We start from the raw sequence: 20,974 nt of genomic DNA, 5'->3' as shown, positions 1-20,974 counted from the left end.
GTGCTTCACCCTCCTGGATGGAGTTATGCTAGAAATTAAAGAGCAATCCTAAAAGGCTGTCTTTAAATTCTTATTTTCTTTCCTGCTCTTCCATCTCCTCGGACCTCCACAACACAACAAGATCTTCACTGAATATTGCTACTTAGCCTTAGATATTTTGATTTCTGAAAAGTGTAAGATACAAATACAGGTGTCCTTCACTTTGCAGTTTCTGAGACAGGACAAAGAATTTGGTGACCTTTTACTCCTGGAACTGCTGCAAAATGTCTGAGAATTTTGAAATTGTATCTGCATTATTGCTATTATTACCAAAATGAGTATGCTAGTAAGAGATTCTAACAATATTACCCACCAGAGGAAAGAAACACTTTTATCATTATTATTTCTTTTATTTTTTAAGAATATCATATAATTACATCATTTATCCCTTCCCACTTCTCCTTCTAAACTCTTACTTATTGCTCATTTCAAATTTATGGCCTTTTTACATTAATTGCCATTATATGCATATATGTATTTATATACATATATATTCTTAAATATAACCTGGTAAGTCCTCTATAATGTTACTTGTATTTATGTTTCCAGGGCTGACCATTTAGCACTGGATAACTCCTTAGTGTGTTCTTCCCTGGGAAAGACTATTTCACCTACTTTTTTTTTTTTTAAGATTTATTTATTTATTATATGTGAGTACACTGTAGCTGTCTTCAGACACTCCGGAAGAGGGCATTAGATCTTGTTACCGATAGTTCTGAGCCACCATGTGGTTGCTCGGATTTGAACTCAGGACCTTAGGAAGAGTAGTCGGTGCTCTTAACCACTGAGCCATCTCACCAGCTCTATTTCACCTACTCTTGTATACATTAGTTACCTGTAGTTCTTTCTAAAAGGTTAGATGCTTAAGCAGTCATGTTAGTAAAATGTTATAGGTTCTGGTATTACCCAGAGACAGTCTCACAGAAAACTCCCTGATTCTCTGGCTTTTATAATTTTTCTACCCTCTCTTCCACAATGTTCCTTGAATCTTAGGCACCAGAGTGTTTTGTAGATGTATCCATTGAAACTGGGAACAATAACTACATTTTGGTTGTTTGTGGTTTTCTGTAATGGTCTTTGTCTATTACAGACATGTTTCCTTGATAAGGGCTGAAGACTGCCCTTATCTGTGGGTGTAAGGAAAAATGGTTAGAATGTAATTGGAGATTGTACCCATTTAGTAAAGTGATGATGTTAGGTTCTCTAGCCTACATGAGCCCTGAGTAGCAGGCAAGGTTTCCAGTGCCAAGGAAGGCTTCCCTCTTGTTGGCTGAATCTTAAGTCCAATTAAAGAGCTATTAATTAGAACCAAAGTGTGCATGCTACGATGGCTTCCCTGTGGCTATCATGCCATGTTGATCCTTCTTGTAATTCATATGTCATAGCTGAATAGGACTGTTGTTGCCTCCCTCCTTTGGAAGCTTGCATGCTGCCTTCTGATGCTGTAACAACTAGTACTCTTGGAGGAGGCTTTCATGTCAGCTCCAGCTCAGGTTCCTGTGTTGGAAGTACAAGCTGTCTTCAGCAATAGGGTAACTCCTTCCACCTCTGGAGGGCAACCAATGACAATAGAAATAAGGCTCTATAGCTGGGCATGGTGGCACAAGCCTTTAATCCCAGCACTCTGGAGGCAGAGGCAGGCAGATTTTCTGAGTTCGAGGCCAGCCTGATCTACAAAGTGAGTTCTAGGACAGCCAAGGATACACAAAGAAACCCTGTCTTGAAACAAACAAACAAACAAAACCAGAAATAATCTCTAAAGAATAAAATAAAATAAACCATGAACTTTAAAGCAGGTAAATGTTGATAGAACTACAAAAGATCCTTTTGTATAAGGTAACTCAGAACCTAAGGAGACAAAGATCACACATTCTCCCATTGGTAGCCCCTAGCTCCAAATTTTCAGATATGAGAACATATCCTGGAGAAACTACAGGAACCAGGAGAGAAGAAAGGGACTGTTGCTGGGATAGGTTGGTCAGGTGGCAATAGAGAGGCGGGGACTAGTAGGGTGCAAGTGATCTTATATGGAAATGCAAGGAAGGAGGCTCTTTAGGGAGAGTGAAGGGAGGTAGAGAAGACTGAAAGTAAATTAACAGGAAAATGTCAGGAAAAGTCATAAAGTATGCTACTGTTAACTGTCTACCTACAAATACCTATATTATACAGAAGTCTGGGTATAAACATGCTTACATAGCTTAAATAAAATTTTCTCATCTGAGTCCATACTGCTTCTTCCAAGAGCCAAACACCATCTTTAAAAAAATAGTCATGATATTTTCTAGTTTCATCCATTTGCCTGAGAATTTCATGAAATTATTGTTTTTAATAGCTGAGTAGTACTCCATTGTGTAAATGTACCACATTTTCTGTATCCATTCCTCTGTTGAGAGACATATGAGTTCTTTCCAGCTTTTGGCTATTTATAAATAAGGCTGCTATGAACATAGTGGAGCATGTGTTCTTGTTATATGTTGGAGCATCTTTTGGGTATATGACCAGGAGTGGTATAGCTAGGTCCTCAGATAGTACTATGTCTAATTTTCTGAGGAACCACCAAACTGATTTCCAGAATGGTTGTACCAACTTGCAATCTCACCAACAATGGAAGAATGTTCCCCTTTCTCTACATCCTTGTGAGCATCTGCTGTCACCTGAGTTTTTTATCTTACCCATTCTGACTGGTGTGAGGTGGAATCTCAGAGTTGTTTTGATTTGCATTTCCCTGATGACTAAGGATATTGAACATTTCTTTAGGTGCTTCTCAGCCAAAAACATCATTCTGAGTGAGGTAACCCAGTCACAAAAGATCACACATGAAAATATGGGGACAAAGTGTAGAGCAGAGACTGAAGGAAAGGCCATCCAGAGACTGCCTCATCCTGGGATCCATCCCATATACAGACATCAAACCAGACACAGTTGTGGATGCCAAGAAGTGCTTGCTGACAGGAGCCTGATATATCTGTCTCCGGAGAGGCTCTGCTAGAGCATGAAAAATACCGACGTGGATACTGGCAGCCAACCATTGGACTAAGCAGCACAGGGTCCCCAATGGAGGAGTTAGGGGAAGGACTGAAGGAGCTGAAGGGGCTTGCATGGTTCCAACTGCATATGTAGCAGAGGATGGACTTATCTGGCTTCAATGGGAGGAGTCGTCCTTGGTTCTGTGAAGGCTCAATGCTCCAGTATAGAGAAATGCCAGGGAGGTGAGGTGGGAGTGGTGGTTGGGGGAGCACCATCATAGAAGCAGAAAGAGGGTGGATGGGGTAGGGGGTTTACAGAGGGGAAACTGGGAAAGGGGATAACATTTGAAATGCAAATAAAGAAAGTATCCAACAAAAATAGTCATGAGAAGCCTTTTAATTTAAGTCATTGGTCAATGTTTTCCAAGACCCTCCCAAAGTATTACATAAAGAAATTTTTGACTTAGAGTTTCCATCCTTCAGATGGAACATATAGAAAAAGAGTAGTACTTTGTAAAAGGTGTCCAGGGTAACATAATTGTTGTTTGAAAAACTAGGCAAGACCAGCTAGTTGGATAACGATGCATGGATTAATTGCCAAATCTGCATCGTACCTGCATCTTTTATGTGACAGATATGAATGCTTTATAGGTAATGAGGTCCTCAGCAGGAGAGTTATGGCCTAACAGCCTGACATTTGTAAAGCTATAAAATGTAAAGGGGGTATTTTACAGGCGAGGTGAGCTGTCCTCCTGCATATTAACACAATTAGGCCTCTATGCTGCGTGTTGAGTAAACAGTGTATTTATAGCATTAGGATTCTGGAAATGATATTAAGCAGACATTGCCATTTGCATTTTAATTTTCTCACAAGAAAATCTTTCTATTTATCATGAAGCATCTAGGGTTTGCAACTCTTTTTAGCTGCTCAAGAGGTCTCTGCCATGTGTTGTGCTTTATCACACAAGGCCAGCAATTCTGACAGGATGCACAGACTAAACTTTTGCTGTCAGGAGCTGAGATTGCTTTTCTCAAGAGCAGGGAAATATCCAAAGTCTGTTCTTAGGCTGCTTGTCATCAGTTTGCTTAAAATATTTGGCTTTTTTTCTGTTCTTTTCTTCCCCCTTCTCTGGATTTTCTGGAAAATCTAAGAGTCTTGTTTTATTATTATTATTAATATAACTCTTCCAGTGTTACTATGAGCTACAATAAAACAGGTCAGAGATTCAATTACAAGAAGGAAAGAATATCTAAGTATTGCTTTCCTCTTGAATCATGTATTCTTTTAAGAACTTAAACATCCTACACCCTGTGAGATAAGCATCCTGAATTGCAGAAACTTAAACATTTCTTCCTGTTTTCTGAAATGCAAACCAGGCATCATCAGGACTGTGACACCTCCCCCCCCTTAAGTCCTGGAAGCCTCTTGAGTAATCTTTTTTTTACTGCTTCTAGCTGTTGGGGACTTTTAGAGACTTTTGGCCTCACTCCTGTTTCTTCCATGCTTATCTCCTTCTTTTGGTGTCTATGTTGCTATTTTTCAAATAAGGATCTCTTTATAAAATCTCCAAATAATTATTTTATTTTCAAATAACTCTAATATGATTTTACTTTAGCTTATTTTATCTGCTCAAATCCTATTTACAAGGAACCCATTTACAGATAAAGTTGGGTACAAACTTTAACATAACTTTTCAGGGAAAGTCATGCATTTGCATAATGAACATAAATTTTCCAAACACTTCTTGTATGAAACTGAGAAGTTATAAGCACAACTTAGATAACTACTTAGCACACACGGTACCTCAGCAGCCAGTCTTACAGGTAAGTATGGAGCTCAGACCTATGCTGATTGACAGGCCTTTCCTTTGTTAGAAATAGTTGCAGAAGGTCTGAGAAAACCAGAATAAAATGATGGTACATCCCTAATAAGTCTGGACTACATTTCTAACCTTTCCTGTGTCTTTTTCTTTTAAGGAAGATTCTTCTTTGTACTCAGCTGTCACCCTCCTCAATTCTTTGGGCTGTTTGTTTGTCTACATAATTACTTAATATTTTAATAGTGTGTGTGTGCAAATGTGTGCAGGTGTGTGAGTATAAATGTGCACACATGTATGTGCATGTATGTGGGTGTATTTGAACAATGGTCAAATGTTTTACTCAGTGGCTTATATACTGAGTCAGGATCTCTCACCAAATCTATATCTTTTGGTTTCTATAGACCTAGTGATGTAGCTTCCGGGGCTCTCCTGTCTCTGTCTCCCATGTTCTGGGAAGACATGTGAGTTGCTATATCCACGTGTTTATTTCTTACATGGATCCTGAGGATTCAGATACTCCAGTCCTCATATTTTTATGTCAAGCATATGACCAGCTAAGTCTCATTCTGTGCCCATTTTGGCCTCACATTTTATTATGAATGTCAATGGAAAGGTCTGCTTCCTCCACCTCAACATAATTTGAGCCTAGAAATCTCATCTCTAATTAGAAAAAATATCTCATCTTTCCTGAAAAGGAGTATAGGTCTCAGGAACCAGTACACAGAATGGAGTGGCATTTAGAAGGAAGCTGGTCAATCTCAGGGTCGTTTTGATTTGCATTTCCCTGATGACTGAGGATGTTGAACATTTTTTTAAAGTGCCTTTCAGCCATGTGAGATTCCTCAGTTGAGAATTCTGTTTATCTCTGTATCCCATTTTTAATAGGTTTGTTTGGTTCTCTGGAGTCTAATCTCTTGAGTTCTTTGTATATATTGGATATTAGCCCTGTATTGGATGTAGGATTGGCAAAGATCTTTTCCCAATCTGTGGGTTGCCATTTTGTTCTATTGACAGTGTCCTTTGTCTTACAGAAGCTTTTCAATTTTATGAGGTCCCATTTGTCAATTATTGATTTTAGGGCATAAGCCATTGATGTTCTGTTTAGGACATCAATGTGCCCTGTGCCCATGTGCTCAAAGCTCTTCCCCACTTTTGCTATTAGATTCATTGTGTCTGGTTTTATATGAAGGTCCTTGATCCACTTGGACTTGAGCTTTGTACAAGGAGATAAAAATGGATCAATTTGCATTCTTCTACATGCAGGCTTCTTTCTTGGTCCAGCACATATAGCAGTTTTCATGTAATCTGGGCACCAGTTCATAAAGTAGGTAAAAGGTCTTATTGGGGAAATAAGAAAGGGGAAGTTTCTTTAAGGAGAAACATGTAGCAAAATACAGAAGCATAAGAGAGGAGGATAAAATAACACACACACACACACACACACACACACACACACACACACACACCACACCGCACACCACACATCACACACCAAAACTTACATACATCTGTGTATAAATAGCTATGTAGTTATGCTTAAGTAACATTTTCTTATCTGGGCTGATAATGTTCCCTCCAACCCACCTAACAAAAACTCCAATACTAGGCAAAAGAATCCTTCATTTGAATTTTTAGTCATGGTTGTGCAAGAAACTTCCAACACATAGAGTTTACTGTCCTTGACCTTGGTTGTCCATAGAGGTGGAAGGTAATTCCCTATTTCTGAAAACACCATGTACTTCAATTCAGAGGTCCCTGAGTTGGAGTTGACTTGAATTCCTTCTCCATGAGGACTATCTTTTGTTGTACCTGAAGATATCATGCAAGTTTTCAAAGGAGGTAAGCAAGAAGCAATAGTTCTATCTAGTTTGGATGCCTATGAACCACAATAATGGCTGGCATAACAAGAGACCTAAGGGTGCAGTAGTAGCACACACATCTTACCAGTAACCATCAGCTCTCTAATCAGGTCTCTCTAAGATCCTCCTCCAAAGAAACATACTCTGTCTGGTACTGGGAACTATTCAGGCCTATTAAAATCATCGATCTTACAGAAGAACCTATAAAAACCACATTACTAAACCATTATAATCCCCAAATTACATCCTAAACATTTGACTTTATGCCTGCCTATAGAGAAGTGTAGACTTCACCCTGCATCTAGGAAACTTCTCTTTGCAACAGACAGAAGTCATTACAAAATATCACAACCAATCAATATGTAGAGTCCAGTCCCAGTGGATACACCCACAAGATATTCTACACTTAAAGCTTAAAAAGATATTGTTGAAGAGAGAGTGGAAAGGTTTTAAATGCAAGAGGATCCAAAAGTTTGCTGTGAGACTTTTTCTCCTAGTAGTGTCAGAAGGTACAGCCACAAACTCTCACCCGCATGACTGCTTAACATGAGGTGAACAAGGACAACAACAATAGATATCTCACTGTGAAAAAGGGAATGCCCAGAAGGCCTCAACCATACACAAAGAAGTAACTATGGGCAACTAAGAAATTCTGAGAACTGAATCAGTAATGTTTCCCGGGAAAGAGCAAATCACTGGTGATCTCCCACCAAATGGTCAGCTCTGAAAGCATAAATATGAGCAACTTTGTGAAGACTGAACAGGTTATATTTAGAAGTATATATGTAAATACATTTCCATATGTGCTTGCAATAACAATTAATGAAGGAAGAGGGCATTAATTTGAAAGGGCAAAAAGGGGTATATGAAAGGGTTTAGAGGGAAGAAATGGGAAAGATGATTTAACTATATAATAATCCAAAAACTAGAAGAAATGGGAAATATGTTTCTGTGCTTTCCATCTTCTATCTCTTTGCTAAAGCTACTGTGTACATTACTTTGTTAGCTCTTTAAAAGTCAATAAAAGTTTTCAAGTCATTCTTTCCTTTCCAAGAAGAAAGTTAATTTTCCTGGTTTTTCTTTTCTCATTGAATTTCTTTTTTATCTCATTCAGAGAATATCTACCCATTCCCCAGAGCTTTCTCTGCTAATCCCAAGTTCCTAGGTAGCAATGATGTCCATTTTCTCTGTATAGTAAGGTTCTAGACAAAAGAGCAACGTTTGTTTTCAGGGCTGAGTATAGAGCATTGGGAAACCAACTAGTGTGCCCTTGCCTGATGATGATTTCTCCTGGTCCCAGATTTATTTTCTTGGTTGGTTCTAGTCCTTTGTGTAAGGTTTAGGCGTCATTAGCTTTCTCCCATTCTGCTTGATGTCCCTCTGTGTGGGACAGTTTTGAAAGAAGAAAGGGAAGGGAGAAATGCTGTAGTTATATCATAATCTCAAAAAGAAAAAGAAGAAAAAAAGGACAATATGACATTTACTCAAAAAGAGAATCCAGGTGAAAAATGAGAGCATTCAGCTGCGTGTCTTTGTGTTCAGGACTATGAAGCAGGTTTCAGACATATCTGTTTCCCTTTCATTTCACATGTATTGTTCCATGGAGTTGAGATCCTTCATTGTAGGTGCAGCACCATGCTGGATGCTGAGGATAAAAACGTGAATGTGGAACTCATGGCCCGGATCTCGGTATTATGTCTCCACGGGTGGATGAGTGGGGTGACTGTGGCTTTCTACAAGCATGGTGAGGGAAGGTTGAGAGAAACCAAGTGGCTAATATTCAACAAATGATCGAATGAACAAACCCAGTAGGAAGATATACTGTGTACCAAGGGGTCTGTAAGGGCTTCCAGGGAAAAACAGAAGCCTGAAGTGAATTATGAACCACGCTCATGTATAAGTGCCGCTGGCTACTGGGTGGCATTTTAGGAAGCATTGCCTGTAAGAGGAAAGACCTGTGCTCAGGAGCTGGCAGGCATCCAGCTTGGTCATCAGTAGCTACAAAATTTAGTGATTGATATTTCAAGAGGCCCACATTTAGTCCACTTTTAGCTTCACAAAAGAACGTGAATGCCCAGAGGGCCTCATTAAATGGGTGTGAAATATGTTGCAATCAGAAACATGAAGGTACATTCATGCAAGTTGTAGTACATTTACATATATCCTGAAACAGAAAGGAAGTCTGGGTTGTCTGCAAAGATCTCTGTCACCTCCTCCCATTTAATGTGATTAAAGGCAACATTTATTAGTTCCACAGAGCATTCTCTGCTGATCAGGAGCTTCTGGGGAGCAACTATTTCCCTTTGCTCTACATAATAGGGGACAAGACAAAATAGCAATTCAACAGCAGTTCTAAGAGAACCTGGTAAAAAAATGAGACCACACAGCTGTTTCTTTGGGTTCAGGACAGCTGGGCTAGTTCAGACAGGTGTGTTTCTCTCTCTCTCTCTCTCTCTCTCTCTCTCTCTCTCTCTCTCTCTCTCTCTCTCTCNTCTCTCTCTCTCTCTCTCTCTCTCTCTCTCTCTCTCTCTCTCTCTCTCTCTCTCTCGTGTTGGCTGTGCTGTGTTCTGAATCTAAGTTCAAGATTCTGATGGATGCAACAGAGCCAGAAAGTATACACTTGCCCCCTCCCTCTCGATTCCTGTTCCAGTAGCTCCTATTGAAACTTATGAATGAGCTTAGTACTTGTGTACAGGGGATGGAGGAAAGCAGGGGGTGGGGGGGAGGATCAGCAGACTTGAACAAGCCTAGGAAGGACTGCTTGGCTTAATTGCCTGTGCAGAATGTGTAAGACAATGTTGTATGATCTGCTTGGAAATAGACAAAATAGAAAAAGTGGCACGAAGGTGATAGGACTCACCAGAGAAGTACTTATATTGTTCAAATAAAATACTTTTTCACCCACAAGAGAAATGGATTCTTCATGTGCAAATTAAAATACTTTGTGTTGACTTCTTTTGTCTTATGTATTTGAGAAGTTTCCGGGCAAAGTAGTTTTCTGAAGTATTTATGTTTTAATAGGTGTGCCCGAAACCTCAACTGAATCTTATTAATAATTGCACATACTTATTAGTCTTCCACCACGTACAAGTCAGTACTCTGACAGACACAAGAAAAGCGGGACACTGACAGTCAGACTGTACGTGACACTTATATTTGACAGTATGATCCATAAAATTCAGTTCAGTGGTTCCCAAGAAAGTAGCCCTAGTTGTGCATTGGTCAATAGTGAGTGTTAGCAAGAACATGTGAGAAAGGTCACTGGGCTTTGTTACTTCTCACCTGAGTTCTTTGAGACTGTTTGAGATTCTAGCCTTTAATTTGCAGATTAAGTGCATTGTAAGCATTTTGTCACACTCTGATATGATGATGGCATCCATCTGACATAGCAGATGGCAAGGTCAGAACTGAACACATATAAGAGGTGGTTATTTCTGTCCCCAAACTAAGTTCCTACATGGATCTCTAGAATTCCCAGAGACAAAACACCTTCATGTGAGCTCCTGACATCTGGCTGCAAAGACTGCATTTTCTTCTTGGTAATGTCCTTTACCATGTCCCCATTCCAGCTTCTGTCAGCAAAAACATGCTAAATCTTAAGTCAGTCTAGAGCAAAGGCTGAACAAAAGAGATTATACGCTTGCACCATGCATGTCACAGCTATTCATACCCTTTAGCTGAATGTCCACATGCAGGTCTCTTTCTTAGTCATTATACTATCCTGTTTTAGCCAGGCTTATCCTGTATTCTATCCATAGACCCTCAAACATTACAAGCTATGGTGAATGTTCTTGACTCCCCTTCAGAACTAGACAGTAAGACCCACATACTTGAGTCTTAGAACATGGAGAAGTCAAGCTGGTGCTCACCTGGAGGGTTTATCCCCAGGAGATAGCTTTTATTATGCTAGATGGTGCTATGCACACTTAGGAGAAAAGTAATCACCAATCCTCTCCAACTCTTAACTATGAGCAATAAGAATGACACACTTGGCAAAACAGGCCCACAGGTACAACAATGACAAAAGTGTTATGAGAATAACCAACCATTTTCTGATTGGATTTAAGACCTGTTTCAAATGATGAAATCCAAAAGTGGTGCTATTACTTGGTAGTAAGACAAGAACCTCTGGGTTGATTGGTCTTGGAACAGGGAGGCAACTACTACTTTTATTATGCTAAATGGTTACAGTGTTAAACTGACTCTTGATGGCTTATTTTTATACCTGTAGATTAGAGCATCACTTGACAAACTAATTAGCGAACCTTCTTTCTTCAGTTGATAATGACTAACACAGAAACCCAGAAATGGTCAAGGTGCTAAGAAGAAGAATGTAGAATGCTCATTCCTAATTATGGCATCTATATCACACCCTTTCTTCCCACAGTTTGGGAATCATTGCATAAGAGAAGGCAAATGGATCGTAAGAGCCAGAGACTGTGGAGAGAAGATAGCTACAGGACAAGGATGCCTTCCTTGTTGGGAAACAATCAGGCTAAAGACAGATGCCAAATGTAGGCAGGAAACAAGCGGACTTGGGAGTGAAATAGGAATGTATTGTAGAAGGAAACAAACATTCCAGAACGAAGTCTTAGTGTCACATATGGAGTAAGTCTTTTTAAAATTATATTATTTATTTATATTTTAAATGTTATTCTTCTTCCTGGTCCCCTTCCCCTCTCCACAAGATCCTACCCCCTCTCCTTCACTTCTAAGAGGGTGCTTCCCCACCCACCTGCCTACTCACACCTCACCACTCTATCATCTGCCTTTTCTGGGGCATCAGTGATAGTTCAATATACAGAAATCCATCAATGTTATCCACTGTATAAACAAATTCAAAGAAAAATCATACAATTATATTCTTAGATGCTGAAAATCATTTGACAAAATGTTTTCTGTCCAAAATTATGGTTAATTTTGGGCAAGGTACCTTGAGGTACTGAGAAGGTATATTCTTTTGTTTCAGGGTGAAATGTTCTGTAGATATCTATTAAATCCATTTGGTTCATAATTTCTGCTATTTTCAGTGTCTTTGTTTAGTTTCTGGTTCAATGACCTGTCTGTTGGTGACCATGGGGTGTTGACGTCTCCTACTATTATTGTATAAGGTACAATGTGTGTCTTGGGCTTTGGTAAAGTTTCTTTTACAAATGTGGGTGCCCTTACATTTGGAGCATAGATGTTCAGAATTGAGGCTTCATCTTGGTGGATTTTTTTCCTTTGATGAGTAGGAAGGGTCCTTCCCCATATTTTTTGATAACTTTTGGTTTAAAGTCTTTTTTATTGGATATTAGAATGGCTACTCTAGCTTATTTCTTGGGACCATTTGCCTGGAAAACTTTTTTCCAGCCTTTTACTCTAAGGTAGTATCTGTCTTTCTTAAGGAGGTATGTTTCCTTAATGTAGCAAAATCTTGGCTCCTGTTTCTGTATCCAGTCTGTTAGCCTATGTCTTTTTATTAGGGAACTGAGTCCATTGATGTTGAGAGATATTAAAGGCCAATGATTGTTCTTTCCTGTTATTTTGTTGTTAGAGGTGGTATTAGTTTTGTGTGTTTCTCTTCTTTTAGGTTCATTGTGAGATGATTAATTATTTGTGTTTCCTTGGGTGTAGTTTCCCTCTTTGTGTTGCAGTTTTCTGTCTAGTATCTTTTGTTGGGCTGGATTAGTAAAAAGATATTGTTTAAGTTTTGTTTTGTCATAGACTATCTTGGTTTCTCCATTTATGTGATTGAGAGTTTTGTTGGGTATAGTAGCCTGGGTGGGCATTTGTATTCTCTTAGAATTTACATGATATCTTTTCAGGATCTTCTGGCTTTTAGAGTCTCTGTTGAGAAGTCTGGTGTAACTATAACAGCTCTTTCTTTATATGTTACTTGTCCCCTTTCCCTTACCACTTTTAATATTCTTTCATTGTTCTGTGCATTTACTGTTTTGATTATTATGTGATGAGGGAATTTTCTTTTCTTGTCCAATCTATTTGCATTCTATGGGCTTCTTTTATGTTTATGGCCATCTCTTTCTCCAGGTTAGGGAACTTTTCTTCTATAATTTTGTTGAAGATGTTTTATGGCCCTTTGAATTGAGAATCTTCACTCTGTTCTAAACCCATTATTCTTAGGTTTGGTCTATTCATTATATCCTGAATTTTCTGAGTGTTTTGGGTTTGGAGCTTTTGCACATTGTATTTTCTTTGACTGTTGTGTCAATAGCTTCTATAGTATCTTTTACTCTTGAGACTCTCACTTCTTTCTGTTATATTCTGTTGAAAATGCTTGCATCTGTAGCTTCTGATCTCTTTCCTAGGTTTTCCATCTCCATGGTTGCCTCCATTTATTTATTTATTCATTTATTTATTTATTTATTTATTTATTTATTTATTTATTTATTGTTTCTATTTTTATTTTTTAGGTATTGGACAGTTTTGTTCAGTTCCTTCACCTGTTTGATTATTTTCCTGTATTTCTTTTAGGGATTAATTTGTTTCCTTTTTAAGGCCTTCTACCTGTTTACCTGTGTCTCCTGTATTTCTTTTAGTGAGTTATTTATGTCCTCCCTAATGGCCTCTATCATCTTCATGAGATAGGATTTTAGGTCAGAATCTTGCTTTTCGGGTGTGTTAGGGTATCCAGGGCTTGCTGTGGTGGTAGAACTGAGTTGTGTTGGTGTCGAGTTCCATTGGTTTCTGTTACTTATGTTCCTGTGCTTTCCTCTCACCATCTGGTTATTTGTGGTGTTAACTGGCCTGGTCGTCTCTGACTGGAGCCTGTTCCTCATTGTAGGCAAGTAGTGCTCTGTGAGCTGGGTTAGGGCAGTCCTCCTGGGATGTATAGAGTGATATCTCTGGTTGGGGGCCCTCCTGTGTGCCTAGTTAGGACAGGCTTCTTTTGTCCTTGGTTATAGCTGATCTCCTATGATTGTGATTCTAATAGGGCTCCTTGGAGACAGACTGTCTCTGAATGTAGGAGGGAGCAGGAACCTCCATTTTGCAGACTGGAAGAAAGATGTTTCTCCAGCAGGCAAATAGTTCCCATGCCCACTGGGCCCTGTGGGGGTCCCAGTTGGTACAGGTACTGGGTGGGGCTCTTACCAGTGACCCTGGTTATAACAGACTTCTGGGAGACAGGCTGTTTCTGCAGAGTGAGTCTTAAAGTCTTAGCCAAGAAATTCAGGGAGGCATCATAAGAGCATCATCACAGTTCAAATGTCTTTAAAGAAGTAAGACAGGAAGGAAGGGAGGGAAGAAGAAAAAGTGTGTAGAAGAAGAGAGACAGAGACTAAGAAGAAAACAAAGACTGTCCTTGGGTCTTACAGACTGGCCAGGTCTCGCATAGCATGAGAATAGTTGGCTAATTGTCAACTGACAAAGCCACCGTTCCATAAGAGCAGATGATCCCATGACAAGTGTCATGATTGACCTTGGTCTCTGCTACACAGGCCTTTCTCATTTCCTGAGATTATTCTCCCCACTTGGTTCCTATGTTGTATTCAGCCCCGTATCGGATAGGGATAGCAAGGGAGCTATGCATACAAGCTCATCTACAAACTTTGGGTCTACAGGAAATGTCTTGGATGCCAAGCTCCTTCTTATGCTTCCCATAGGGACTATGACTCAGAAAAGGAAGCCTTGAAAAGAAGGAGAGGTAAAAAAAAATGAGAAAAGAAACAAGTTCACCTTTCTCTGCTCTTTGTGCTTCTTACAATCAGCACCTCTACCTCCTCAAAGGTCCTGTTCTGTTCATCACTTAGTTCTCCTTCCCAAACAACCTGTCAATAACCTTCACAGAAGTCAGGATTGCCAAAGGAGGACCTAACAGTCTAGAACAGATGGTCGCTAATTGCAGCATGTAAGCAAACAGGCAAGAAGCGGGTACACCTTGCAGTTCTGAGTAAGATTAATTTTCAGGAACATCAGGGGCACTGGCTCCCAATTAGTGGAGAATGTTAGGCTGAGAGTACAACTGAGGAAGCCCTGCCAATGAGGTCATGGGTAGGGTCAGACTTCCAGCCTGAGGACCCCAGATTCAGTAGGAGGAACTCAAAAACCACTTAACCGTGTTTCCTTTGTTTTCTTGTCTGTGAGTCAGTGGGTAATAAAATCGCTCTGCTTCTTCTCTGGGTTTTATGTAAGTGAACTAATTAATGAGTGTCCAAGCCTAACCCAACAATGCAACATGTAATTGAAAAGTTTAATCATCACAGTAATAGTGCAATAATAGTGGCTGCAGAATGAAATAAATAGTTGTTTTAAAATAAAGATATTACCATTTTGATGGTTCCCTCTGATCTGCATTTTCAAATGAGAAGCATATTTAATTTCAGTTTTGCTCTCATTGTTATGATGCTTAAATCGCCAACGCTGTTTCATACATTGTTTTCATTGTGGTAGTGTGATGATGCAGGAATTCCAAGAGATTACAGTAATAACTAAACACTCCAATTAAAAGCTTTTCTGCCCAGGAGTTCTCATTCCTAAGTAGGTGGTCAAAACAGACTACCTCTTGCACAGTTAGAAAGCTCATTTTCATTTGAATTTGCTAAGCTATATAAAGTTAGATGTCCTCAGTCAGAATCTTACCCATCTACCTCCTAACTGTTCTAGTATATTTATAGCTCATCTATCCTTACTTCTATGGCTTTAAACAAACTGTTCCTACCACTATAAAAATGACCTCTCAGCTCATTCACAGACTCCCTTTTTTCTGGAAAGGTCCCACTAATTTTATGAAAATGAATAAATATCATTCCATGACTTTCCTTAAAGACATCACAAAAGCCAAGCACTCTCTTGTGTTTCTGACTTCTCTTGCACCTAAGGCTACTTTATATATTGGAATTATCACACACTGCTTCCATTGGCTGAGTATGGGTCCCATTCACTGAGAGACACCTTAGCAACTCAAGAATAAGATTGTTAGACTTTCTAATGTGTGCCTTTCCCTTATTGGGGTTCTGAATGAAACAATGTGACCATTCAATAAGTATTTTGGTAGTGACCAAAGCATGAGAATCCTCTATGTACATTGTAGAGTTTTCATGGGTTTGTATTATTATTTGGCAACTATTATATTTGGTGGGACTATGAAAACAGTGGTTTTAAGAGGTGTTCCTTGTCAACCTTGCTTTAGTGACAAACTGAACGATACTTAAATCCACTATTAGCCTGGAATGAATTTGTATAAATCAGTGCCTATTGCTATTTCCAACCTCAAATTATCACCCCTATTGGCATTGTATAAGACTGTTCCAACTTCCAGAACCATCTAACTGCATGGGGCCTATGTGTACAGTAAAGACTTTAAAGACACTTCTCTCATCACTCAAAAATAAGTGGCCTTCCCATCCTGCCCTAGAAAAGCATGGTCACCCTCTAATCAATCATGCCCTTTGTACAGAGGCCTATAACACTTTATATCCCACCTTCAAGGTGGGCACTTTAATTCTCATAGCTCTGCAGGATCTTTAAGCAGTAAGCCTAAACACATGTCTGCATGCCAATGACAGTATTTGGCTCTTTCCTGAGAGAGCAGGTCTTATTTTAGGGCTCAATACATTATTAAGGTTCACTTAATAGCTGTCAAAGGGATGAATTGGCTATAGTTCTGCATACCAGACTGACCAGAAAGAGGAGAAAATTATATTCTTAATGTCTCACTCATTAACTAGAAGCTATACAATTTTTCTATTTATCCTACCTCATAATATATACCTGAATCAACGAAGTATTTGTTTTTATTAAATGTATTAACTATTTTTCATGGACAAATAAATGTTTGGGCCTCCCTTGCCTTGCTCACTCAGCCCCAAGACAACCCAGTTAGGTTCTGTTCTCTCAGACAGAAGCTGAGAATAGTTTCCCAGATAACTTTGAAAACATTTTTCCTTGCCCGCACTACGCAGCCAATAAATAGGAATATCTTAACCACTCGTGTCTATTTTAACTATGGCTTGGAGAGTGTGACGGGAACTAACAGTGAATTTGAGTCTCCAAGTATATGCGTAGCACATGATAGAACTTAAAGACTCCTGGATATTGAAAAAAGATAAATGGCTGGAGTAAAAGTTTGAAATCTTACCACCTCAGCACACTTTTCCCATCCAGGCAGTCTGAAAAAAAAAGTCATTTTTTTTTGTACCAAGACTGAGAGATTTATGAATTTTTTCATTTCTATTGCAAAAGCTTATCACAGACCAGCTTGGAAACGACGGCTAATTAAACCAAGTCTGAGCACTGGTGATACAATCTTCTTCTAGAATTGTGTATAAAAACGAGAAACTGTAAGATTCCCTTACCACCGTGAAGTATGACATTTTACTTTTAAGGAAGATTTTTGAGCAAAGCTGAATATAGATTGAAATACATTTTTACTCACACTTGCAAGTATTTCTTGGCAATCAAGGCCAGGCCATCTCTGTCACAGGTGCCCACACTGTCTTCACCATGCCCTATAATGCCATCCATAATGCACTGGGTACAATGGTATTTCCCTCCCCAGAAGCTGAGGGAACAGCAATGAGCACTGTGGCTCATCTAAAGGAAGTGGGGAATGGCATTCTGTGAACATCCCTCTATGGTGTCCTTATCCAAAGCATCCAGACATGGGGCTGCTCAAGGGCATGCAGAGCTTCTCTGCCACCATGCAAGGGAAAATGTAGCACTGTCACTAGGAGAAAAGCTCTCAGTTTTTTAAAAAACTGAAATCTAAGAAGACCACAGAGTAGGGCAGGCTATGCCTGGCTCCTCTGCTTCTCAGTTTTCTTCATCTTTCTTATGCTTGCATCAGACATGTACCCAAAGGACCATGACTGAAAGTACTATTAGTCAATGGTAAAGACTTTTAAATGTGTTCTAGTGACAGGACAAAGGGGAAGTTTAGAACTTCTGTTTCTTTTATTTTCAGTCTGTTTCACTTCCTGGTATTTGGTTAGTAATGGAGAGTAACACAAAGTCTGCTTTATTTTTTATTTATTTATTTATTTATTTATTTTTGTTTTTTCGAGACAGGGTTTCTCTGTGTAGCCTTGGCTGTCCTGGAACTCACTCTGTAGACCAGGCTGGCCTCAAACTCAGAAATCCGCCTGCCTCTGCCTCCCGAGTGCTGCTTTAAATGGCTGCAGAACTGTCATCTCTACCAGGACAGTTCATCCCAGTTAGTAAAAGTATTACAAGCTATCTTGTTTTTTCAAATAAAACATATGAATATTTAAAAAATACTTGGTAGAGACAGGTTGGAGAACATCCAGACTAGGATAAAAACATAATGTCACTTCCACATGAGTCTACTCTGTGCAATTTTTGGTTTGCTCTTTTGTTTTTACGTTTTCATTAGATATTAGATTAAATATTTATTATTTTTTATTAGATATTTATTAGATATTAGATTTATTTACATTTTAAATGTTATCCCCTTTCCTTGTTTCCCCTCCAAAAACCCCTATCCTATCCTCCTTCCCTCTGCTCACCAACCCACCCACTCCCTCTTCCCTGTCCTGGCATTCCCCTACACTGGGCCATTGAGCCTTCACAGGACTAAAGGCCTCTCTTCCCATTGATGTCTTACAAGGCCATCTTCTGCTACATATGCAGCTGGAGCCATGGGTCTCTCCATGTGTACTCTTTTTTTGGTGGTTTAGTCCGTGGGAGCTCTAGGAGTACTGGTTGATTGATACTGTTATTCCTCCAATGGGGCTGCAAACCCCTTCAGCTTCTTGGGTCCTTTCTCTAATTCCTCCACTGTGGACCCTGTGCTCAGTCCAGTGGTTGACTGAGAGCATCCAGTATTTGTCAGGCATTTTTACCTAAGGGAGTTTTTACAAGCCACACAGCAAAACATCCATTATAGTAATTTTTCTTATGTCTCAGGGTTCTTTTTGGAAGAAAGTAACTTTTATTAGGACTAAGAGGCAATGCAGGTTTGAGGGAATGTCTACCACTGCTATCCTTCTAAAGCAACTTCTTACCTTCCTTTTCTCCATCATAATAGCTCACTTAGACTCTTAATAAAAGCACTTTATATGTGAGGGATGGGGAACACAGTTTTTCTGTAACAGGAAGCCATAGGCATTTCCAATCAGGTTTCTCACATTGCCCCCTAAGCATAAATAAATATCGCTTATATTAAGTGGCGGTCTTCATTGCTGCCACTGCCTTAGGTCATTACTCTGGGTATTTCTGTCCTCCACCCTTATGTGAAAAATTCATTTCACCTGCTGCAGAAAGAGGATAACCCATGCCCTCCACCTCCCTGCAGAGATGAGTATATGGATACCCTTTAACTTTAATCCTACAAAGAGGATTTGTGAGACATGTTTGTAGCTTAAAATATAAGCAAGAAAGAAAGTGCTCTCTACTCAAAATATTACTTTTCACATGGCATACAAGATATAAATAAATCTGACTTTACCCATGATTCAGTAACTCCTTTGTCATAAGTAGTTAAAGTGGAATTTTGTTTGGCTTCCTTGACTCATTACAGAGCAAGTTCGGATGATGTGAAGGACACTTGATTCAATTTTACCAAGTGTTTCATGTTTATTTTCATGACTTAGTGGTTTCTCATAATACTAAATAAAACTAAGATGTATAAAAGTATAAGATATGTTACTTGAAACAAGATATGGATTTTCTTCCTATGATCATGCCTATATTTTAAATATGAGAAGTTTCAGTAGAATTAGTGTGTAGCTACTCTACTGAGCACTTGTATAAGAAGAGCATTGATTCGCGTTATGAATTTGATAATTTAAAAACATGAGTCCCGGCATTGGAAAGATGGGAACCTTGGAGGTATTGTTGGAACATTAGAATCTTTAGAAAATATACTTTAAATAGATTTGAAAGAGTTTTCTATTGGTCCTGTGGGTGTTTAGATTATGCAAACAAAGTTTTTTATTTCTTTTCTTTGGTACAACATTTAATTTCCCAGGGAGAAAATTTTCTGCTCATGGTTTTTTGGCACCTAAACTTTAACTTTTAGGACAAACTAATTGCTATGTCATCTACATGTTGTTAATATAGATTAAAAAAAAAACCTACAAAATTTCTCGTGACATCTTCTCTTCTTTTTTGTCATCTGTCATCAACAGGCAACTATTGAGCAGCTGTTGTATTCATTTCAGTCTCCTAGGTGCTGGTGATTTTAGTAGTGGACATCTGAGTCCAAGGGCCTTTAGAAATTACACTTTCTCTTAATGGAGTCTCATCATAAACAGTACAATAAATGCATGGAGAATCTTGAAGATGGGTACATTTTATCAAGAGAAAATAAGCTAAAGAAGTATCATGTCAAGAAAAGCCTCTGAAGTATCTCTTAAGGCCAAGTGTTTGGAAAACATTTGAAACATGAAAAGTTATATCATAAGGGGAAAGAGTGACCATTGAACAATTCCTTGGCACAGTGGATATTAAAAGGTGTTCCTGGATATCAGGGAGAAGTCATGCTCTGGGTCAGAGATGTTGTTCTTCTCAGAACCTCTCTAACTTTCTCTCATAGCAATTTCCTGAATGGACTCTACTGTGTATTCATTTGAATATGTATTTGAATAAGAAATGCCATTCACAATTCATGCTTCCATTCCCAAGTTTCTTGGGGTCATTTTGTTTTCTCGCAGCAATAGAACATTAAGCAAGACATGTCTGTACTAGGACTAGACATAGCTGAGGTATTTTGTGTTTCTACTTTTCATCTTGCATCTCTGGTATCAGTATAAGACTTACATAGATAGTAGCTACATATACATCCCAGGTTCAAGAATACACATGTATGGAAAAGGCCTGAGACAACAACTTAGTATAGAACCAACCAAAATCTGTAAGATTTATTCCGATCTAGAGACTCGGGAGCAAAGATGAACTTCTTTAGTATTGGCATAATCCAGAAGTGGGTTGATATGTCAGCTCAGCCAATGCCTAACAAAATACACAACCCACAGTAATTTTCCAGAACATAAAATAAAAAATTGGAAGCCTAAAAGACTTTTCAGTTTTATCATTTAAAGTCTTATCTTCTAGATCTCTTTGAAGTAGTCATTTCTCCTTTTGAACTTGTCTGCCTTGACTACTGAAATAATATAGATTTCAAACATTGAGAAGCTTTAGAGATGCTTCAGGAACATAGACTTGAAATAACTCCCAGAAGTCTGCATTTGAGAAGGGAAAAGAGGACAAAAGAAGAGTAGTGTACAACCAGATCTCTGTCTCCTTCTTTCTCCTTTCTCCTTTCTCCTTTCTCCTTTCTCCTTTCTCCTTTCTCCTTTCTCCTTTCTCCTTTCTCCTTTCTCCTTTCTCC

Source organism: Mus caroli, chromosome 18, assembly GCF_900094665.2.
Source record: "Mus caroli chromosome 18, CAROLI_EIJ_v1.1, whole genome shotgun sequence".
NCBI lineage: Eukaryota > Metazoa > Chordata > Mammalia > Rodentia > Muridae > Mus > Mus caroli.
This window is presented reverse-complemented; position numbering follows the sequence as displayed.